This window comes from Nycticebus coucang, chromosome 11, assembly GCF_027406575.1.
Source record: "Nycticebus coucang isolate mNycCou1 chromosome 11, mNycCou1.pri, whole genome shotgun sequence".
Lineage (NCBI taxonomy): Eukaryota > Metazoa > Chordata > Mammalia > Primates > Lorisidae > Nycticebus > Nycticebus coucang.
Window position 1 is genome coordinate 19,234,050 of NC_069790.1, and position 24,631 is coordinate 19,258,680.

General features: G+C 41.4%; 1 protein-coding gene and 1 non-coding gene across 9 annotated transcripts in view; both read left to right on the plus strand.

Moving 5' to 3' along the window:
* ELMO1 (engulfment and cell motility 1) overlaps nucleotides 1–24,631 on the plus strand; it is a 576,900-nt gene that overhangs the window by 257,784 nt on the left and 294,485 nt on the right. The window lies entirely within an intron of this gene.
* LOC128560662 (small nucleolar RNA U13) lies at nucleotides 14,217–14,319 on the plus strand. Its single transcript, XR_008373129.1, has one exon. It is a non-coding gene; the product is annotated as a small nucleolar RNA U13 (small nucleolar RNA).

Below are 24,631 nucleotides of genomic sequence, written 5' to 3' on the forward strand. Positions count from 1 at the left end.
TTCAGCTCTTGCACTTCGTTCTTTGAGCCATTTTGAGTTAATTACATACGGCGTAAGGAAGAGTTCTAACTTCACTTTTTGTATGTGCCTGTCTAGTTGTGTCAGCACCATTTGTTGGAAACTATTCCCTCCTCATTAAACTGTCTTGGATCTCTTGCCAAAAAATATCAATTGACTATACATGTGAAAGCTTATTTCTGGATTCTTATTGATGTATGTTTATTCCTATGCCTGGTCCACGCTGTCTTGAATATAGTAACTTCGTCATCAGTTTTGAAGTCTGAAAGTGTGAGTCCCCCAACTTCATTCTTTCTTTTCAAGATGATTTTGGCTATGGTGAGTCTCTTGATTTTCCATATGAATTTTAGGATCATCCTGTCAGTTTTTACAAAGAAGTCAGCCGAGTTATTCTTAGGAGTTACACTGAATCTGTAGAGGAATTTGGGAGACGCATTACCACTGTAACAATATGAAGTCCTCCAGTTCATGGATATGAGAATCTTGTTCATTCATTTAGTTTTTCTTTAATTTCTTTCTACATTGGTTTTAGTTGTTTTCGAAGTATTAGTTTTGTACTTCTTTTAAATATATTCCTATTTTATTATCTTATGCTATTATAGATGGAATTATAGAAACTATCTTGAAGAAATGTCCTTCCAATTATGGCCAGAAAATCTCATGGGGAGTTGATGGCCACCTTGGCCCAATCAAGGGTTGTGTGGTCTTTCCACGTTACATGTAGTAGTTTCTCCAAAGGGTGTGTGCAGTGTGCCCACAACTCCCTGCCCAGTAATTGGGACTTTGTTTACACCTTGGATATCACATAAATACTTATTATTTTTCAGGACTCTTCATTTACCTTTTAGTAATTAAAACCCAGTGTTATTTTAACAAGTAGTAAAATAACTACTTGGAAAGAAGAAGTAATATTAAAGCTTTTATCTCTGTAAGTGATACTGGTTGGACCTTTCTATTAAATATTCTGGACCCAGGGTCAAATTCCATTGTTAGCTCTTTAAAAAGTTTAGAAATGGTTTCTATTTTAAAACTCTAATTGGCTGCTACTGTGCTAAGAATAAAGACTGACCACAGATTCAACATATGATGTGAGTTGTCTGCCTTTAGGCTGTCAGATTTGATTCAGAATAACTCTACTCCTGGAGAAAGTTTTAATAATATGATAGGAGAGGAAATGGAAAATCTTTCACATTAGCCCTTATGCTGTTTGCCTACCTTGTTATAATAGAGAAACTCTTTGTATGTTGTGACTTCCTATTTAATAGATATGAAGATTGGTCAAATATGTAGGACAGGGGAAGAAAAGATAGTGAACAAGTAATTTGTGGACTTCTTCACTGCATTAAAAGGTTCCAGCCAGAGCAGGCTGATATGGGGGGATCTTTTAGCCTTGATTTGCAATACTTTCCAGGATACATTGTGGTTTATTCCCCTTGACTATCTCTGCAGTTGTAGTTTTAGTGCCTAGAGCCAGACCACCAGGGCAGCCAGAGGGAATCCCCAAACCCATCTACCCCGGTCTTGAACTCTGAACAACACGTGCATGGAGCTCAAAGCAACCTAGCTGTAGACAAAACTGAGGCAAGATTTGGAGCCCTAGAAACAGTTTGCAGTTTAAACAGAGACAATTAAATTATCTGCTAAGACAAAGGAAACAATGCTCATCGGGGGGAAAAAAGCGATCCAGAATTTTCATAACTTAACATTTATAATATCTGGAATATAATCCCAAATTCCCTAATTGAGGAGACTGATGACAAAAGAAAATCAATCAAATCCAACTCCCAGGTGAACCAGATGTTGAAAGTAACAGACAAGGGATTTAAAACAACTGTGATAACTATACCCAGGAAAATAACAAACCATGTTTTCAGTGATTGCAAATCTTGGCAGAGGAAGATGGCTCAATAGGGACATGAAAATGGCAGGTAGAAACCAAATGGAATTTCCAGAAATGAAAATACAATTTCTGAAATTCCCACTACATACTAGATCTTCTGTAAATGTAAGCTGCTATTATACATAAAAATAAAGTATTTGCCCTTATTTTATTGTACTTTTACTAATGAAACAGAAGCAGAGCCATCTCTCCATCATTTTTATCTTCTAAATCGAACTCTTTTTAACCTTGAGGTAAAAATGCGAAGTTCCGGGATGTAAATCGTGAGTTGAGGGCGTATAGAACAGGCCCTTGATTCTTCTTTCTCCTGCCACCTCTATACTTTGTGCACATCTGTACTGTTGCTCTTTAAAGAGGAAATTTCAATCTATCTCCTTATTTATCTCTCTCCTCTGCTGGGCTCTGATTAATAGGAGATGGCTTCCGAGTCTTCCTTATCTTTTTCCCTGACTGGCGTTGAACAAAGTGTAGTGAGAGAACAGATAAAGCTTTGGGTCTCTCGGTTCCTACTGTCTCCCCCCTGCCTTTTTTCTTCTCCTTGTCATGTCTTTATTGCAAATGCTTTGGGGGGGGGGATAATGAGAAATCACATTAATCACTGACAGAAATTTTATTCACCAAGTATGCTGGCAGAATGTACACTTTTTTTGTTTATAATAGGCTTTTATTTTTATATCCCATATTTACTGAAGTCTAGATAGTCCTCCCCTTTCTCCCCCCCCCCTCCTGTGTTCTGTCATCTTCCTCTTCAGGAGCTGCACCTGCAGCAGTTGTTCTGGGAAGTTTTCTGGATGTCTGTTCCCAGACTATTCCCTTTTAAAATTGTCCTTTTTTTACATGTCAACCAACTGATCACTTTTACTACAGGCATCTTTCTCTTTGCATTCTAAAACTAGTCTCCATGCATTAGTCCTTTATGATACTTTGGTAGGGGTGGGGTGGGAATTAAAGGGGGAAGGGCAGAAGCAGAGGTGTGAGCCCCCTCTTTAACGATCGCCGGCCCTGGGGATCCCTAAGGAACTATAAGGGTTTTGTATACATGGACATACTATCATATACTCATTTGTAACTAACTGGTGAAGTAGATGTTTTCCCTGTTATATCTGAAAACAGTGAATTTCACAAGAGAGTAAGAAGGAATACCAAAATTCAGTGATAATTTTATCTTATTCTCAAGCCTCTGGATTTTTGGTGGAGTTTTTTTATTTTTTTTCACTAAACCATACTGCATTTCTCTGAGATGAAAAGAGAACACAAGAATGCAAATGGAAAAAAAGTGCTGGTAAAGAGAAAGTAAGGTCTATTTACCTTCCTATTATGTCAATTTTAACCTTTACCCACCATGAAAGCACAGGAGGGATGTTATTTTTATGTGCCAAGAGCTGTTCTGCAACATCTTTCTGTCCCCAAAGCATATTTGAATGCAAGTGAATAGGTATGGGATTGTTACAGTGATTGCTTTGAATCTACCCCAAGTACTCGCCAGTGTTTATCACGCCCTGGGAGGGCATGAACACCAGTCTGGGCTGGGCTGATTGCCAAAAGCTGCCACCAGGGGGCAGCACCTTCACACGCCTTTGGACGTAGTGAGCCTGAGGCAGTGGGAAGCTCATGCCAAACTCCTCAGCCCTGTTATCTCTTATTTTTCAAGCTTGATGATGTGATTTTGGGCAAAACAGATGCAAATCAGTTTATAATCCATTTTTGAAAGAGGAGCAAGGAGAGGGAGGAAATACACATTACATGTTGGCATGCACATTTCCAATATAAGATGTCTTACGTGTATTTAGAGTTGTTTTCTCTACTGACAGAGTATTCCCTTTGCTAGGGCAGCAGTGCTCAACAACACCTGTCTCAACTACAAATTAAACTGTTTGTTCCCCCAAAGAGGCAAGGACATAATTGAAGGCTGTGGTTTGTGGTATAGCACTGACCATGGCCCTCTAAGGTCTCTGTTCAAAGTGTGATCAAACCCCATTTTGGCACTTAAGCTATCTGTGTGACCTTGGGCAAATTACTTAACCTCTCTGAGCATGACACACTCACCCATAGCATGAGGACTATAATATATTGCTGCTTAGTTTCATTCAACAATTATTTATTGAAGACTTTTTCTTTCTTTCTTTTTTTTTTTTTTATACAGTCTTAGTCTGTCTCCTTAGGTAAAGTCCTGTGATGTCATAGCTCACAACAACCTCAAGCAACTGGGCTCAAGAGATCCTTCTGTCTCAGCTTCCTGAGTAGCTGAGACAACAGGAACCCGCCACAATGCCCGGCTAGTTTTTTTTTCCCACTTTTTTCTATTTTTACTAAAGACAGGGTTTTTAACTTATAGAAAAAGTATGCCCTGGATATAATGCTCATTATATCTATTCTCCAGTTCAACTTTCTATAAATTGGCCTCTTATTTCTGCAACCAGGATTGTATTTTTGTCAAAGCTCTGGATGATGCAGGAAGACTCAAAGGTAATCCTACCTGGAAGTGTGGGCTAGAGCTGCCTCAGGTGAAGCCAGGTTATTTAAACAGTGAGGAGTCAGCTGGGAAGAGCACCCAGAGACAGTGGCCTTGGTGAACCCTGCATTGAGAGGGTGAGACGGACGTCCTTGTTCTCAGCAGCTTAACCTGCATCTGACCTGAGCAGGAGCGCAGAGAAGTTCTGAGGTGGTTCTCAGCAGTTTTGTCTGGCACTTGGCTCCATTTTGAGGTTGAGCAACTGTGGCTCCAGGAATTCTGGATTCTGGAGAGTCCCTTGGGCCTCTCGTTGTTATTTCCACTCTTACTGTGGTGAAATCCGCAGCATATGAAATTAACCATTTTCACGTAAACAGTTCACTTAGTACACTCACCATGTCGTGCAGCCACCCTCTATCTAGTTACAAAAGTCATTACATTTTGTAAAGATTTTATTTTGATTAATTTTTAATTAGGAAAAATAATGTAAAAATAGTACAAGGAACTCCTGTATAACCTTCAGCCAGATTTCCTGTTTACATTTTGCCCCGTTTATTCCCTTGAGTTCTTTGTCTTTCTGTCTCTGCCTCTCTCTCTTTCTCTGCAGGTGTGTGTATGCATTTATTCACACACACACATATTTCCCCTTAAAAGTGTTTGAAATTTTGATGGAGACATTGTGCCCTTTTGCCACCAAATACTTTAATAGGTATGTGTTTCCTGATAAGGATCTGCAATCATAAAACCTGAAAATTCAACATTATTACAATGTTGTTGTCTAAATTCATAGGCCTTACATTTGTAAAAACCTGAAAAATTAGCATTATTGCAGTGTTACTATCTAATCCGTAGTCCTTATATTCATCAAATGTCCTTTCTACCCATTCTTTCCCTGTGTAGGATGCAGTCCGTGCTCCAGCCTTGAGTTCAGTTGTCATTCTTTGCGCTCTCCTTTGATCCAATCAGCTCTTGGGCCCTTCTTCATGCTCCTTGACCTTGACATTTTTGAAGAGGGCAGACCATCGTTTTGTGCATTGTCTCTCTCAGTTTGAGTTTGCCTAGTATTTTCATGATTAGGTTAAAGCTCTCATATTTTATACCATTTTCCCGGAAAAAAAGAGTCACAATTTCCAAATGACAGGTTTATAAGCATTCCTGGTCAAAAAAAGCCAGCAGTGGCATGCAGATGGCTGTTTTGTAGCTTTCCCTTGTAAAGATCCCTGATCCTGTGGGCTGTGGTGATGTTCAGTTTTCTTGTGACCCCTGAAAATCTGCAGCTGTGTCTTGGGATTCAGGAATCATTGAGAGGGAGGTTATGGCTTCAGGACTCCAAGGCAGGGGTGGAGAAGCATGTTGTGTAGCCCTCTGTTATTAAATCTTTGTTCTTTGATTTCGTGTAGTCAAATGGAGTTTGCTGTGAGTTCCCTCACTTGTCAGATGTTGAATGAGAAAATGACAATTTGCGATGTAAATTGTTAAGACAATTAAGTCACTCTTCAATGGTATGGTGAAGAACACCCAAGCCTGCCTATTGGTCTCCTGCACCCCTTGCTGGGGAGGCTGGATCATCTCCCGAGCAGGGTCATTTCCCTCTGCCAAGCAAAAACAATCTTACAATGCTGAGAATGCATTGACAGCCTCAGTTTGGATATATGGCTAATTCCTCGCTGATGTTTTGCTGTTTACAGCTAATATGACAAGCAAACTCAACGACGTGATTCTGCTTTTTTACTCTTTTCTAGCTTTCTTTATCCAGCCTTTCCCAAATCTTTGCTTCTCCTCTGCCCCGATGTGTTTGGTAATTCAGCTTTTCCTAAAGTATCATGGCTTTTATTTTTAAAATTGAAATGAAAAAAGCTATGTGCAAATATACACAGATTAAATTTGGATTACTTTTAAACCACATGAACAAAATTCCCTACCCTAGTCTATTCCCACTAAGGAAAAGAAAATTTTCCTATTGTCTTTATTTTTAAAAACTTCTGATTTTGAAATAAGTTGAGATTAAAATGTAGCAATGGTAATGTTAACATCTTACACTATCAGAGGATGTTTATCAAACTAAAAAATTAACATTGCACAATACTGTAAACTACAGAGATTAGGATTTCACCAACTTTTCCACTAATGGTCCTTTTTTAGGATTCCGTGTTGGCATTTAGCTGTCATGTCTTAGTCTCCTCCAACTCATGACAGCTTCTTAGTTGATGTTGATTCTTTCTAACAAGTCCTGGTCAGGCATTTTGTGGAAATGTTCTTCAATTTGGCTTTGTCTCATATTTTCTCATGTTTAGACCGAGGTTATCAGTTTTTGGGAAGAATACTACAGAGGTGAGATAGCCTTGTCATATCTTATAAAGGGGTACATTTCTCTTGACTTTCAAAGTATTTTTTTTTTAATTTCCTCTGTTTTGTACTAATTAATTATCTCCTCATGATACTATTCCTGTTTTTCTTTTTAAAGTGAGATGCTATGGACTAATTTCTTGTGTTTTCATGCAGGATCCTTAGAGCCATTTAAGTCATGTGTATGTGTAACAGAAGAATATCAAATCAGAGCTTTGCCTTTCTTCCCCAAATACTTCCTTCAGCTTTTCACCACCACTTGAAAAGCATGTTCTGTGCAGTGTTTAGAGATTCCTGGACAAAACATACCAAATCTTGGTATTTCTGTTGTTTCTACTGAATTATTTCTACTGAATCACAAACCGAGACACATATATTGGAACAAATAATACAAGAGAAAAAAAATGATTGAGTGAGTATATTAGTCCAGGTCCTTTGGAGCAAAAAACCCAATAGGGTGGATATTTATCTGGCCCATTGTAAGAGAAACAAAGAACTGACTTTTCTTTTGTTTCCTTATTACCATGACGCTGTTAGTGGTGCAAGATACAAAAACTGGAAGAAAAAGAAGAAACACAGTTCGCAGCTTTTAGAGAATGATATAACCCATGTCAAAAAATAATGAAATTAATTATGAGAATTGACCAGGTGAGATCACAGAGGTTGAGAAGTTCCCCATCTGCTGTCCGCAAGCCGGGCACCCAGGAAGAGCAGTGGTGAGTCGGAAGGGCTGAGAGCCCAGAGCACCAAGGGCAGGGGGAGACTGGTTCCCAGTTCAGGCACCCAGGCAGAGGGCAGATTCAGTCTTCTTGGGCCTTCTCGTTCCGTTGAGTCCTAAATGAATTGGACTAATGCCTGCCCACATTGGGGAGGACCCTGTGGATCCATGAATTCCGATGTTAATCTCTTTCTGAATCACCTTCGCAGACACACCAGAAATAATGTTTAGCCACTTACCTGGACAAACCTTCCCTGAGTAAAGTTGACACGTAAAATTAACCATCAGAGTCAGTTTCCTAGGGCCTCACTCTGCTGCGTCATGCATTGACTATCTTGAGTTTTGGAGAGGGGGATTCATTCGAGTTGAAGGATCTCTGGGTATTTCTGAAAGCTGATTTTTTCTTTTTCTGAGACAGAGTCTCATTTTGTCACCCTTAGTAGAGTGCTGTACAGTCGTAGCTCACGCAACCTCAAATTCTTGGGCTCAAGCAATTCTCTTGCCTCAGCCTCTGGAGTAGCCAGGACTATAGCCATGTGCCATAATGCCTGGCTTTTTTTTTTTTGGCTCAGGCTGGTCTGGAACTTGTGAGCTCAAGCCCCCCAAGACCTCCCCACCTGGCTTGGCCCCCCAGAGTGCTGGGATTACAGGCGTGAGCCACTGCGCCCAGCCTCGGAGAGCAGTTTTAATTTACTGCACCATCTCTCTACTCTGTCATTGAACTGTATACTTCACATCCGTCTACGTATGTCGGTATTTTTTGACATGGGTTATATCGTCCTCTAAAAGCTGCGAACTGTGTTTCTTCTTTTTCTTCCAGTTTTTGTATCTTGCACCACTAACAGCATCATGGTAATAAGGAAACAAAAGAAAAGTCAGTTCTTTGTTTCTCTTACAATGGGCCAGCTATTTTTGTTCTCTGTTTCTCTCTAGTTTTTGTTCATTTTGTAAATGATCAAAGAATTGTAAAATGAGAGGAGAGATTGTTATATATATAAAGCATTATATCACGTGTACTTTTATGTTTCATTACATCGTGATCAATTTTATGGCTGTTTATTTCATTAAGTTGATGCTTTGTCATATATTTTGATATTTTAAATTATTGGACATACAATATTCCAGTGTTTCTCTATTTGTGAACAATATCCTATTGCATATCGTTGTTCTTAACAGCTTTCTCTTTTCTTTTGAATTATTTCAATGAGATGGATCAAAGTATTTTCAGATTTTCATGGTTTTTAAGTTACATGTTGCCTTTAGTTTGGTTTATGTTTGTTTTTGGCAGTATTATCTGTAAGAAGGTGCTTTGTCAACCTACGGTAATGTTACAGACACCTATTTGAAGTCGTCAACTTCCATGAAATTATTATTGGGATACTGAGGAGAGTACTAGGAAGTGACATTAAAAGTAAAGCAGTTGATGGGTCTTTTGGAGCTGTCAAATGGTGGTGGTGTTAAAGGCCATTCTGAAATTAATTGTTCTAGCTCAGTGTAGTCTACCCGGAAATTATCCCCAGTAAATAACAATTTATTCTCAGATATATGTAAAGACTATTTCAGAACCAGCCTTAGGTCTCCTGTACATCATTACAGACATCACTTGAGAGTTTTCTTCTGTTTCTAATCTGAGTCTCTTGGCTCTGTGAAAAATCATTTTCAAGTATTACACTCTAACTTGGAATTAGAAGTAGCTACTAAGGTCTTCTGCATCAAGAGTAGAGACTTTGTCCATTCTTTGGTCATGGGTCATTTGTTGAGTTTTGAGTCACATGTGGGGAAGAGTAAAAGCACCGTGTCCCTGCAGGGGTAAGAAACATGTTTGAAGGTGACCCTGGGTGTAGCTCCATGGGAGGGCTGCCCCCCGCCGCCATTTGTTTTATTTGTCCTAAGGGGAGAACTCACTCTGCAGCCTGACGGTACCTTCTCTGACTTCTGTGATGTGTGACTATTGTCATTCATTCCAACTGGACGGTGAAAATTTGCTGACAGATCTAAAGACATGTAGGTAGTGACTGACTGGCATGGGCAAGGGGTGATGATTGCAGTTAACAGCTTCCTCTGAAGCCCATGTTCAGAACTGGGAAGGGATGGACACTTTATGAATATGTTCATCTCACCGATTGCCCCTTCTTTCTTTTTTTCTTACTCTCTTTCTCTTTTTCTCCTTATTGTTCCCCTCCGTCTTGGCCTCTTTCTGGACTTTGCGATGCTGTCTCTCTTCTCCTTTGCTCCCTCCCTCGACCCTCCCACTCTTCCTTTTCCATTATAGCCTTTCCCTCTGCTCCCTCCACTTCATCTGTAGATCCCACGTCTTCCGTGATGTCTGCCACTCTTAACTCCCTTCTTCTTTTATTGGGAAAAATAGATTTTAAATTTGGAATGTGCTAAGAAACTGTCATTTTATAGTGAAAAACGGCAGGGTTCAGGGGTTGCATTTGTGGCTCTGGGAGCCAGTGCTGATGAGAGTGATTTAATGGTGACAGCCCCGTGTCTCGGTGGACGTGATGATGTTGTGGGGCAGCTAGATTCCATTTTATACTGATATTGACCTGTCCTTGCCATGTATTTAACAGTATGCCAGCCACAGATCATAAAGTGAGTGCATTTCAATGAATAATCTCCCGTACTGGTGCCTGGAGTTTGTGGCACCCAAGGGAGGTAACGGGCATGGGTTATGCCTGGAAATCTAGCCAGGAGTGACATTTCAGCTCAGTTGCCTGGTGCTGGGTTAGGAGAGCTCTGACATGCTTCCTCAGATGGCTGCTCCGTACAGATGGAGGACAAGTTCAGCTTCAGGCTAACATGTCCGGGAGCCCAGGGGCAAACTGACCTCTTTAGGGACAATGCTTTTGTTGGTTGTTTAGAAATAACAAAAAGAATTTTCATTTACTTTTCAGCTGAAGCTTAGGGGGCTCAATTTTTGGTGGTTAAAACTAGACTTCTAAACAGAGTTCTCTAAACCCCAAATACCATGAGCAGAGATTCGTAAATGAGTGAAATGAGCTTGGCTCCCTTGACAAGTGGTGCAGTGAATTCAGTCTTTTTCTTGGCTTCTGTGTTTTATATTGTTTAATAGAAAAATGAACTGTTAGGCACATTCATAGGAAAAAATGAATGAGGAGGGTGTTAAGCATAGAATGGATACTCTCACCTGCTGGAGATGTGTAAAATAAATTGGGGTAGGATGAAGGGGATATGTAGGTCACTTTGAAATTTTGGGGACAGGCTGTGCTATGGTCCATTATTTCACTCCAAGAAACACAGTTGAGAGGATGCTTTCTGATTCACCCGAGCAAGTTTCAACTTGCTTCTCTCATCCATGTGGCTGGGAGGGTTTCATTTGTTTCTGTGCATACAGATTTTATGTTTCTTTATTTTTGTGTATCTCAAAACTTTCATAGTGATCCATCCACAAGACAAGATTTAAACCACCCAATTATGTTTTCATCTACTTCATTAAGATATTTGAAGAGGAGATTCAGATAGATTCAGGACACAGAGAGGATGGGGTGAGTGTTAACGATCTTCCAATAATAATTAAAGTATTATCCAGGACATAAACCCCAGATGATTTTATTTCACTAAAAGATGGGCTGACATGGCCATGCAGTCAGTCAGTGATTCCAGGAATTGCCGGGGGCTGCAGGAGCCACCCCCACGTGCTTTTTCTTTGTCTGGACTCATTAAAGCCAACTGGGCAGGCGCTGTCTGCATCAGCCTTTCAGGCTTAGGGTGGTGGTTTTAAATGGAGTCTGAAGAGGAGAGAGAGGCCTTTTAAAAGGAAAATATTTCTTTTCATTTTGCTGTAAGTTTTGAGTTTAACAAGCTGAGATCAAAGGAAGATTTACCTTGTGTTCATCCTTCAAGTTCAACCTGAGCAAGACGCTGCCATGGTGCTGGGGAAGGTCAGAAAGGATGGGGAACTGGGGCTGGGCCCAACTCCCTTCCAATTCATTTATTTAATTATTCACTCAAACACCTCAGCATGGACTTGATGCTTAGAGTTTTGCAATGCAACTTCTTCACTGTTTAATTTGAAATATATTCCCTGGTAATTGGCCCCATGCATACTCAAAGGCAGAGTGGAAATAACATGTTCAAAGGCAAATCAAAGGAGTGTTTGGTCAGCTCCTCCATCGCTTCCTTCCATCAAAGGGGATCATGGTGACTTGGCCTATACTCCCTCCTCAATGGTCCTTTTCCTTGGAACCTCAGACAGGTGATGTAGCAGGTACAAGAAGAGGTAGGCTACATTCCCTGGTGCCTCTACTGACCAGGTTAATATTATTGTAGTGTCTAAATCTAATTTCAAAGAGTGCATCTCTAGAGTTAAATGAGTTTGCCTTAAATTCTGGACTGGTGCAGGTGACGTAATCCTTGGAAACACATTAGCCTGATTAAATTAAGGTACAGGAAATGCTATTTCACATTTCATTGCAGAGGAAAGTCAAGTCTTATGAAAGTTGTTTATCGCAACAGAATGCTCTTACGTGTCCATTTCAACTCAATTTTCTCATTGTTCAGGATCCAATGAAGAAACAATCATTTCTTCGTTGTTCCCTGCTGCCTTCTTCTCCTCACACAGTAGAAAGTCGATCTGCTAGGAGCTTGCTGGGAAGAGTAAGAGCCGTCTGCCAGTGATGGGAAATGTGGACTCAATGAAAATAGTAAATGACTCTGTTTGCTGTATCGAGCTTGCAGTACTGATGTGCATGCATGGAACCTATTTTTTCTTTAGTTTCAGCATCATAATGAAGATAGCAATTTTCCTTCTCAGCATATCCTATAAACGCATCGAGTGCTTGGTAATGGAATGGATGCCTTGAGTTCTATCCTGGTATTGCCAGTGATGCGCCCACCTGAGACAAGGTGACCACTAGCTGTAGACTCTGATAATCCTAATCAAGGCTGTTGGCTCCCTTGATGGTGCCTCAGCCCCTCTTTCTACAAATTGTTGGAACCCATCTTAACCTTTCCTGCATTTTGCTAAAGTCTATAAATGAACAGGGAGAATAACACAATAAGCTGATTTGGTGTCGTGGTATTTTGGATGAGGATGCAGGGAGGAAATGGTACGACAGAGGCATTGAAATCTCTCCCTTACTCTCTCTTATGTTCAAAGAAAGACTCAGAGAACATTTCCTAGATACTGAGACTGAATCTCTTTTCCAAAAAATCTTAAGTGACTCAGAAGAGGACTTCAGTTTGAGATGCCTTTTCTTCTTTTTTTTTTAATGAAAGCACAGACTATTCTCTTTCCACCCTCAACCTTTCACAGAATTTCCGAGTATGGTGAATTTCAAACGAGGGGAGGAACTGAAATGAAGTTGACAAGAGAAGTCTTCTAAAATTAAAACTCTCCACATGGAATTGCTTTTTTTTTCTTTTAGAGATTGTACGCACTTGACGTCCTAGAAACTCAGCTCTGTTTTTGAGAATTTTCCTATAAGATGATCACCGGAGGTTCTTCTACCTTGTAGCTTCTATCATTGTCCAGCGATTTAAGGTTTCTAAGTGGTGAAAAATGTTCTTCCAAGTGCCAAGTTCTTACTTCAGAGATATTTTTACTAACTTAACTTGTTACAGAAAGTACAAAATGTTGAAAAGCGTTTCTTCGCCCCTTTTCTTCCAGCCTCCCTTTCTGCTTCCACAGAGGCAAACCCTGTCCTCAGTTTTTTGTTGTTCTTGTTAATGTTTAGCCTTTAGTTTAGATCTGATTGTGTTTAGGAGCCGATGGGGTCTAAGTAGTTCCTTAGGTAGATAGGCTTTATGGGTTCCCAAAAGTCTAAAATGTGTTAGGAAGAGAAGGTAAGCCCTCATTATGGGAATAAACAATGGGCTACTTTTAGCTAATAACACAAGTTTACCAAGAAATCTCCTAGGTATGTCTAGGAGACATCTATATGTATCTGTATTTATATGTTCATATTTGATTTTCCGCCAGGCCACTGATTGAAAGATGCACATTTTATGTATCACTAAGGAAGAAAAAACCTAGCCAATTACTATTTCCAATACCTCTCATTATTTAGGTATTTTTAAAAAATAGACTTGGTGATGCACAGTTGCTTATAATTTAACACTGTTGTAACACATTAAAAGAAAATAAATACAAGGGAAGTAAATGTGGTATTTGATACCTGAGACGGCTGCTCATGTGGGTCCAACTCTCCTGAATCACTTTCAACTGAACTTTCCAGGGCCCCTCATTCCACTGAAAGCTTTGATGATATAGTTTTGAATGAATTAAAAATAAAAACAAAACCCAAACAGCTAGTGGTGCTGAGTTCTTAAGCTGCTGACCCCTGTGATTTTCTAACACACTTTTGGCAACTTCTGGACAAGGAACGCAGAGAAAACGGCCTGGTTTATTATCCCTGTTCCTGTCACTTCCCACCACGTGTGGCACTGGGGGTTAAAATCTGCCTTGGAAAGTATCAGTTTTTTTTTTTTTTTTTTATCAGACTCTGACACCCATTTTGCTAATTTGATGCTAGACGTTTTGACTTTAATATTCCCACATGCCCTTGTAAAATGGCTTTGTGACAGCTGTCTGGTTGACAGCAATGGAAAGGTGCTATTCATTGTGAAATCCTACCCAAAGGTTGAATTGGCCCTGGCTTGAAAATATGTGCATTTCAGACTCAGTAAAAAATTGTAATATTAATTCTGAGTCTAATTCATGAAAGATGGAATTTCTGGAATTTTTAATGTCTCGGTTGAAATTGTGGACTTTGCTGTGCTTATAAATCAAAATCATAAGTCAAAGGCAAAAGCTGTTCCTTTTGTGGCTCTTAAGATTGATGATTGGGTTTTCACACTCAGGTGTGAGATGTGCATTCCAGAAACCTTGTTAGGACTTTGGCATTTTAGCAACTGCCAAGGATTAAAAAAAGAAAAAGAAAAGAAAGAAAGAAATAGCTCTGAGATTTTTGTACTGTCTTAGTTTCTCAGAGTCAACCTTAGACTGCTTCCTTAGAATGCTCACAAATATTAACAATACTTTTTCTAAGACATATGAAGTGACTCAGTTTCAGTATTTAAGTGGTGACTTCAAAAAAGCTTTTTTCCCTCCCTCAGTGAGTCAGCAATTAGTTTTGCTCTAAGAAATTTGGAAATCTGATTTAAGGCTGACTTCTAATTGAAAAGGGAAAAGCAATCAAAAAATATTTATATTTGTAACCTAATTTGGGTAAAGTTATAGCTTTCCCCCCCTTTATTTGAAACATTTGGCATCACAGCTAATAAGGAAAATTATTTAAACTTAGCAAATAGGCCTGATACAGTGGCTCACACCTGTAATTCTAGCACTCCGAGAGGCCAAGGCAGGTGAATTGCTTGAGCTCAAGGGTTGGAGACGGGGATGAGCAAGAGTGACATGCTGTCTCCACTAAGAATAGAAAAACTACCGAGGGTGGCAGGTTCAAACCCGGCCCCTGCTGAACTGCAACCAAAAAATAGCCGGGCATTGTGGCGGGCGCCTGTAGTCCCAGCTACTCGGGAGGCTGAGGCAAGAGAATCGCTTAAGCCCAGGAGTTGGAGGTTGCTGTGAGCTGTATGATGCCATGGCACTCTACCAAGGGCCATAAAGTGAAACTCTGTCTCTACAAAAAAAAAAAAGAAAGAATAACTAGCTGTGTTGTGGTAGGCTCCTGTAGTCCCAGCTACTCAAGAAGCCGAGGCAGGAGGATTGCTCAAGCTTAAGAGTTTGAGGTGCTGTGAGCTAAGATGATGCCACGACATTCTACCCAGGACGACAGAGTAAGACATGGTCTCCAAAAAATAAAAAATTAAAATTGGCAAAAAATACAGGATGGTATACCCTTTCAAAGTCATATTAGAGCATTTAAAAAAATTATTAATTCTTCAGGAGAACATTTTTGTGTTTTACTTTGTTGTTTACTGTTGGAGGACAGACACCAGGAGGGAATGTGTTAATGTGAAGATTTGGGCCCGGGAGTGCTGTCCAACAGAAAAGCTAATCCTAAATGTCTTACTCCTTAGGGTATTAATGACTTTGTGGGTAACCTAGCAATTTTATACTACATTTTTTTTTAAATGCTATAAACACCTTGTCTCTCAAATGCTTTCTGAACCAGCTTTATCATCTTGCTAGTTTCCTTGTTATTGAATTGAATAAATCTTACTTATATTTATTCTATATTTTTATAAGTCTGGTTTTTAAGTTTTTGAAAATGTCATTTTGTCAAGGTTGACACCTCTCAAGTGAAACAGAGTCATCATTAGTCATCATAACACATATTTATTGGTTGCCAAGTGCACTTGGTAGTCATTTATAGTAGTTCACAGTAAACGTGGTAATAAATGTTCACCAGGTTCAAAAGCAGAGACTTAGACTTCTCCAAGAACCACCTGCATGAATAGCAGGTTGTTCTCCTTGTGTGAATGAAAGCGTTTCAGGAAACAGAGCTGGGGTTGTGTCAGGAGTTGGGAGGACAGCCTGGGGAGGTGGGGAGCGTTTGCTCCTTCAGTGCCTGGACTGCAGTGTTCTGAGCTTTCAGCCATGTGTGTAGTGGTTCACTGAAGTTACCACCCTTGTCCTTCAGGGAATTTGAGGTGATTGTTCTTTCCGAGGGTCTTTAGATCAATCTCTCAGGAAGGAATTTAGGTCCCTTTAGGTCCCTTCCCCTGTTCAGCCTTGGAGGGAGGCTGAGACTGCGACTGAGAATTCCCCAACTGGGGGCTTTCAAGACCTCATGGGTCTGGGCAAGGAGAGAGGAACAGGCAGGAGAAATTCACATGCAAAGTCCTATGAAGACCGCAGACTGGGAGAGATGGACATGGCATCAGCCTGTAGTGAGGCAGGTAGGTGCAGCCTCAAACCGAATTCTCAAGAGCTTTTTATTAGGACTTGGGGAGGGGGGAGGCGTGAGGGGAGTGTATATACAAAGTAACAAGGTGAGAAGTTAATAGTCTCATAACTCAATTAAACAGATGGTCTTTTGTTTCTTTTAAACAAAAGAAGACTGTCGGGATGAAGGGTAATTCTCAGCTGCTTTCTAGCTCTGCCTACATCCTGTCTCTGCTAAGCTGCTGATTTCTATCTAGACATTCCCCAGACTAGTTTCTTTTTTTTTTTTTGTAGAGACAGAGTCTCACTGTACCGCCCTCGGGTAGAGTGCCGTGGCGTCACATGGCTCACAGCAACCTCTAACTCTTGGGCTTACGCAATTCTCTTGCCTCAGCCTCCCGAGCAGCTGGGACTACAGGCGCGCGCCACAACGCCCGGCTATTTTTCTGTTGCAGTTTGGCCGGGGCTGGGTCCGAACCCGCCACCCTCGGCATATGGGGCCGGCGCCCTACTCACTGAGCCACAGGCGCCGCCCTCCAGACTAGTTTCTTATTATTCTGCTGAACATTCTGACCCCTCGCCACAGTAGGCGTGCAGAGCAGGGGGCTGAGGCCCAGGCCATTCCTGCACCCGTCCTCTGGAATGCCAGGCTGTGCTGTGCTTCTACCCACACCCCCCCACACACCCATTCTGTTATCCCCCTACCTGTTGGGTCAATCCCATTTTCCTCCCTCCTTCCTTCTCTCCTTCCCTTTTTTCTTTTGGCTTTCCTGTCTAGTCACAACATTCCCTCAGTTGGAATGGTGACGTCATGTTTAACTGAATAACTTCATTTGACGACTTAAAGGCTTTCTAGAGCCTTGGTGTAAGCCTTCACAGTACATGTCAATCAGTGAAACTCAACACAGATCAGTAGTTGAACAGTGCATTAATCACGTTATCTGGTATACCTGGCCATTTTCCTATAATGGTAAAGGGGTTCAGAGTCACAATTTTGAATTGACAAGAGTACTCAGAGCTCGGGGCTGCGCTTTCTTATGTAACTCAGCACCTGGAAGTTGAGTGAAATGTTGCTGAACACAATATTCCCACAATCTTTTGGGGATTTTTGCTTCTTTAGTTGTCTGATTCTGTTGGCAGAACCTTGGAGATAAAAGTACAAGTCAACAATGTTGGAAAAGAGCTTCCCCTTCCCCCCATTAGTACAGCATTTATGACATTCAGGAGTTCCTGTGGACTCAGAATGGTCTCGGAGATAAGAACCCTGAATCCAGCGTGAAAACCAGACTTCAGGTTAAGGATATCAGAATTAAGAGTTCAAGGTCAGTTGATGTCCTGAGGGCAGCAAGGCCTAGAGTAAGGATCAGAGTCCTGTAGAGGAAGCTTCTGTGGAGTGTAGTGGAGAATACTGATGCTACTCTGAGTTGAAAGTAAATGTTTGACAGCTGCCGTTTACCCAGGTGCAGGGCTGAGTTCAGAGCATTTTCTATACACCATCTTCCTCATTCAACCTTCACCCCAGGCCTGCGAGAGAGGTAAATACTTCTGTAGCATTATGGATGAAGCAGGGGTTTTAGAACGGAGAAATTTCTTTTCTGAGAGCATCGACTGATATTTGAAGGTTGTTTTGGAACCTGATTGGTCTCTCTCCATGTGTGTGGCATTAACCAGGATGCCGCGCTGCCTTCAATGTGGCTTTCCCTGCCCATCTCAGGTAGCCAGCCTCTTTCCTCATAAAGACCATCACGTCTGAAGGACCCAGGTCTTTGAGTCCCGAGTAAAGCCCAGTTGGGATATCACATCTGGGAGTGTGCTGGGCAGCGGACCCCCAGGCACTACATGTTCTCAAGGAAGGGGCTTCTTGGGGACTCATGGGGCCCACATGTGCTTCCTTTGAGCTGTTCCTTGATTGATTCCTTTCCACCTCCAACACACCGGGCCCCTGAGAGAGGTGCTGCCCACACCAGCTTTACAGACTGGGAATGAGCACCTTGTGAATGAGCGAAACCATCCTGTTGCCTCTCGTGTTTAGCCTGATGGTGAGAGAAGCCAGCACAAAGCTCCTTCGCATCAGGGTGCCACAGGGAAAAAAATGATCCTTGACTAGCAAGTGGGGAGTAGGAAAGGAAAGCACACTATTTTGTAGACAAGGGAGGCTTTCGTAAAAAAAAAAAAAACCTATGTTCAGAATGGTTTAGTAAAGACTGCATATGTGCCCCGAGTCTATTCAGGAAAGATTCATTTCTGGAGGATTACAACATTCCTATTAATATTCCTTATCTAAGAAAAACAGAAGCATCTTCTGAATTTCACAAAATGTAGCATGAAAACTGTTCTCCAAGGGTCACCTTTAATATTTTGTTTCTTCCCTAGTTGTTAAAAATATATTTCAGTTCTCCTTTACCTCCCAGCACATAGCAGAGAGAAAAGATAGCATAATAACTATGTATTATCAAATGTGAGGAAGTATTTGCATTTTTGGCAATAATCACTTTTGATCTTACATTGTATTATTCCATGGAATTTCATAGTATTTAAAGCACAATGTCCTGGAGTTATTAAACCTACCTGAGTTTGCGGTAGTCAGATACTTGTTTAATTATGCTTTAAATTAATAAAATACAGACTTTGTATACTAGAATTTTTGTTATGAAATATTTTGACCAGAGGAAAAAATACAGAATATAAATGGTGTTCTTGTCTGTACCAGCCAGTCAGATTTCACAGAGACTAACATTTTGCTGAGTTTTCTTCCAATGTGGCTATTTTGTGACTATTTAAGGAAGCAGATGGTCCCTGACAGGGCTGCTGTCTAACCCTGGGCCCTTCTTTTCCCTCCTTTTCCCCTCGTACTACTGATGCTTATCAGTCCCCTATGTGTTTTGATACTTTGAAAAAACGGTTGTGGAAATGCGCAGTGAAACTTTCTTTACAACTGTAGTTGGAAGTGACATTGTCAGTGTAGTACCATAGCAGGTATTTAAAGTTATTTTTCTGTGACATGTAAATATTGAAGTAGCCCACTTGTTAAAGGAGATTAAGGTTAGTATAATAACTACCAAAAAAATCAGTTAGAACTTAAGAAGTTAGTTCCAGCTTCGCCTGTCCCTCTCTGCCCTGCCGTCCCCTCTGAGCAGCCTGGTGGGTCCTTCCGGCCTGTGTCCCTTGTGTGTGTTCACACTGCAGACACAGCTCGGGGACTCACGAACAGGGCTGGCATTTGTTTTGTTTTGTTTTTGCATGAGGTGTACAATGCAACCAGTTCATACACCTTATGCAAAAACTCACTTTTTTACTTCTCAATTCATCATGGACATGCTCATAGCAGATAAAAAATCTGGCGTTTGCTTGTATTTCGCATATAAGTTCAGACACAAGTTCAGATTCTGTTCTTTTCATTTTTTTCTTCTTTAAAACATACCTTAGGAAAGCTTTTACTGCACCTGACAAAGCTGTGTCCTCTTCTTGGTTCTCTGCCCCCTTTCCGGTGACATGCATTGGCTATCTGCAGTGTGTTCTTCCCACGGTTTCTGAGTGCTCTCGTGACCGTGCACACTCACGCACGCCTGCTTGCACAGGCGTAGGCGTATCTGCTCATTGCTTTACAAAGTGAGATCACGCCATCATGTCACTTGCTGCGTTCTGACTATTGCTGCTAACACTCGAAAACCATTAAAATGAAATACAAACAAGAAAATGTTTTTACAAAGAAAGAGCATTGCTCAAGGTTCTGTAACATACTGGCAGACCCAAAACTCTCAGCCAGGTCTTCCCAGAGCTCCTTTTCCCCTCCCCAGCTTCAAGTGAAGAAGCTCCCAGGCAGCCCCCTCCCTGGCAACCTCCTCCCTGCCTCCATCCTGGGCTGGGAGGAGAATACCCACTCCTGCCAACAGATTTTGGGGCCAGCTCCCTACGATAGCTGGCTCTGTCTGGGACCAGGACCACATAAGATTCACAAGGACAACTGAAGCTTTTTCCCCTTTTCTTCCTAAACATAATAGTTTTTAATTCCATTTCATCTGTTTGCTAAGGTTAGGGGCAACTTGGCATTCATATGCTATTTATCTAACATGTCAAGTATTTCTCAACCTCTTTCAAGGTTTATTACATCTCTGCTTGGTGATGGACTCAAATCCTCATCCTCAGAAGCTCATTCTCAGGGCTGGGAAAGGCAGTTTCTCCTTTGGCAGCTGCGCATGGGCTGACACTAAACCGAAGCAGAGGCCGCCGCACTCCTGCCATTCCAGACCAGTGATACCGAAGAGAGTGGGTAACTCCACTTAGGTATTTGCTGGTTTCAGAAAGGGCTTCCCCAAGATGAATTTGAAAAAGTTAATTAAAAAAAATAATTTTAATAACTCATGTTCAAAGAGAAACTGTGGCCATTGCTCTGATCTTTGTATCCTCCGCTCCAGCTGACCTCTGCATTTGCTCTCATCCCGTTCTTTAGACAGCCTCCTCCTTTCAGAAACTTTCAAGACCTTGGGTGTAGCTGCATCTATTTAGCTCCACTGTTACTAAAATGAGCCATGTAACGTTACACTTTTGTAGCTCGAAAGTGGCTGGATGTCAGTAGTTCAGTGATTTAACCCAGTTGTTGGTGGAACCCTGAGTATTTACAGGTCAGAGAGCTTTGTAGCTAAAGGGTCCCCTCAGGATTATTACATCACCCAACTGTCACCATTAACAGGGATCACCTGTGGCTGGCCTAGATCTACCAGTGAGTGGCAAAGGGACTCACTGGCTGAAGCACTAGGAGGTGCTGGCTTAAGTGTCAGAATAAGGGAGATGTGGTTTTCAAAGACCAGAGGGCTACAGCTGGGCAGAGCAGGCAACTTCAGCCAACACTCTGGAGTGGCCCACGCCAAAGAAGTCTCAGGAGCTCCGATTGCCCCCAATTCTGAGGATTTGGGTCACACAGCTGCCCCTCCTGGGCTCTTCTGTCAGAACAACAGCCTTGTCACCCCATCTGATGGCAGGAGCTTGGAATGACTTGCAGGATCCAGGCCATCCACCCTGCCTGCACAGGACTCACCTGGGCAGGTGGCATGACCCTTGCTGCCCAGGGTAGGTCCCTCTGGCTCAGCAGGACAGGGACCTGCAGGGTCAGAGTCAGTAAACACTTGAGCAGAGCCCAAGATGGAAATCCAATTTTTCATGCTCTTCTGTAAAATAAATTTATTTCCTTGTTAGAGAATAGGGAACACCCCAATCAAATATAAATAAAAATAAATGTAATGAAGACATGAGGAAAAGTTAGGAAAATAAGGACAGAGAGAAACAAATTACATGACTTCCCACCACTACCAGTCATTATTCTTAGTACTCCGGTGAAATCCTTTCTAGGCTTTTAACGCATTTAAAAAATATGTAATCATGATAAATCTGTGTCTTGATAATAGCTAACTCATGTATACTTTATTTCATGAGAATATATAGGAAATTTTCTAAATAAAATACACATTGACAAGGAATATGTACTGCTATAGAGATTATATGCAACATACAATTAACACACATTTTACATTCCCGCCATTTGCTTTCTTGATAAGTAAATGCTCCATGAACATAATTTTAAAAGGTTGCACAGTATTCCCTGGAGCAGATTTTCCATTACATAGTTAACTAGTTTTTCTTTTCACTGCTTTAGTTAAGCATATGGATTCTGAATTGTTAGTTTCAAATCCCAGTTTGCTGGTTGTGTGAATATGGGCCAGATACTTCACCTCTCTGTTCCTCAGTTTGTTAATCTTTAAAATAGGCATAAGAATTCTATGTAGCCAGTGATGGAAAAGAGATTGTAGTCTCCATATTTGAAAGCCAGACTTTCCTATTTTTAAGCAAGTGCTTAGCCACAACCCAAGTCCCTAACATGTCAGAATTATAGGTGTTTTTTTTTTATCTGAATACATCTGTGCCTGTGATTTGCCTTCAACAGCAAGGGGAAAAGTACTGGAGAATGGTAAAGTTGGGAACCTAATATTTAAGGGTCCCGAAAACACTCCTTTCAGCATAATATTTGTAGGACACAAAAATCTCCCATTAAATATTTGAGAATCTATAAAATCGTTACAGTATTTATCCAGGGGAATAAAACTTTAATCATTTACAAAGGTATCATGGTGGTGTTGTTCGGGAATAAAAAACATCAGTGTTTCTTTGTTAGTTGAGATTTTTAACCTTTTAAACTAATGATAAGGACTGATATCACTGGGAGATCAATGTTAGCACAAAAACAGGCAAATATTTCCTAGAAAGGGCCAGGCAGTCAGTATTTTAGGCTTTGCCAGTCATATGCGAGTCTCTCTCACAGCTCTTGCTTCTGTTCCACAGTGAGAGAGGAGCCACAGGCAGCATGTGACTCAAGGAATGTCACTGAATTCCAGTAAAACTTCTGTTATGGACACTGACATTTGAATTTCATGTCATTTTCTCATCACATATTATTCTTTTGATTTAAAACAATTAAAATGTAAAAGAAAAAAAAAAGATTTTATGCTCACAACTGTACAAAACAAGTTGGTGGACCTAATTTGGCAGCTGGGCTATAATTTGCCACCTGCTGGCTTAGAACAGTACTGGGCACCCATGACAGAGCCGCCGTCGCCATCATCACCACGTACGCCTTGCTACTATTGTAAGTAAAGCCCTGAAGAACATCTCTAGATGTTCCCCTGGTTTAATATTGTAGAAATATTTTCCCCTACTTTTGCAATTACTAACCCTACTGTAGTCCCAGTGCTAGATTCTGGAGGAAGCTGGGTGCAGCACACCTCCGTGCATGGCTCTGAGCCCCAGGAGTCCATCTGCAGCAGCTGCAGCTCCATCAGCTCCCAGCCCCCCAGCCCCCCAGGTTACCTCTCCTCTGCATGGTGGTCCCTTACCAGCGACAGCCTGGAGAGCTGTGCCAGGTGCCAAGGGAATGGGGTTCTTGATGAAAGAGCCAGTGTTCTCCCTGAGAGTGGAGAACCACAAGGGGACAAGGAGAAATCCACTGTTTCTCCTTCAGCAGTGCATCAAAACAATACTACTTCACCCCTGTGTTAAAGTGACACGTGTTGGGAGAAAGAGGATCTGAAGAAGAGTGGATGGACCAAACATGAGCCGGGGAGAAGGAGCATAGAGCTAGTGCTCCAGTGAGCCAGGATGCCTGGATTGTCCCAAATCCCACATGCACTGAGCCAAAGCACAAAAATTACAGATACCTTTATAAACCTTGACAGTACTATTTCATTATTCATAAAGACTTTCTTTAAAAAACCATAACTGGCTTCGTTTTAAATGAAATTTATTCCCAAGGCAGTTTTTAATTGAGTTTTTATGGTAATTCTTTGTATTGGCTGTTGAATCAACATACCAAATAAACTGTGCTGAGTGTATCCTTTTGTTCAGTAAGCCTCAGTTCTGCTGCCTCAAGATAATGAAGTGAGAGTCAACCCAGACTTTCATAAGCTGCATCCATGGCAGTGTATGGTCTCTACCAACTTGTTGAAAGTAATTTAAAAAGGGATATTATTTTTTAACTAAAGAAGTTTGCCTTAAATCTAGTGTTTGTTGTTGTTGTTGTTTGTTTGTTTTTTTCTTGAGAGAGAGAGTCTCAAGCTATTGCCCTTGGTAGAGTGCTGTGGCGTCACAGCTCACAGCAACCTCAAACTCTTGGGCTTAAGCGATTCTCTTACCTCAGCCTCCCAAGTAGCTGGGACTACAGGCTCCTGCCACAACACCTGGCTATTTTTTTGTTGCAGTTGTTGTTGTTTAGCTGGCCCGGGGTGGGGTTTGAACCTGCCAGCCTGGGTGTATGTGGCCGGCGCCCTACCCACTGAGCTACAGGCACTGCCGCCAAATCTAGAATTTTTAATGTATTTTTTTTCTTTGAGTGCATATGTGAAGTTATTTATGAGAGCGTGCATCTTGCTGTATTGTGAAAGCTTTTAATAACTCACTTCAGAGATGTTAGTTCCTTGAGGACAGGTGCTATTTTGGTTTTAAATTCACCTCTGGGTGAGATGGATCGTTTCTGTCCTGCCCAGTGCTTTGCATAATAGGAGACATTGAAAATCATGTGATAAGGAGAAGGAGCTAGGGGTTGCAAGTGGTCATTTGCCCTTCCCTGCTCTGGACATCTGGTCCCTGCCGCAGAATTTTTAAGGACAGGAACTTCTCTGCTAATCCTGCTTTCTGCAGTGGTACAGAGTACTATCTATCGGTAGCTCTTCAAATGCCTGAAGATACAGTCCCCATCTCACTTCTACACACCACACACACCAGGGCTAACTATCCCCAACTTTTCTGACACGTCTCTCTGTTCTGATATTTCTGCTTCTGCTCGGTCACTCTGGCGTGCACGATTTCTCGTATGTCAGAGGTTGGCTGGGGGAGGAT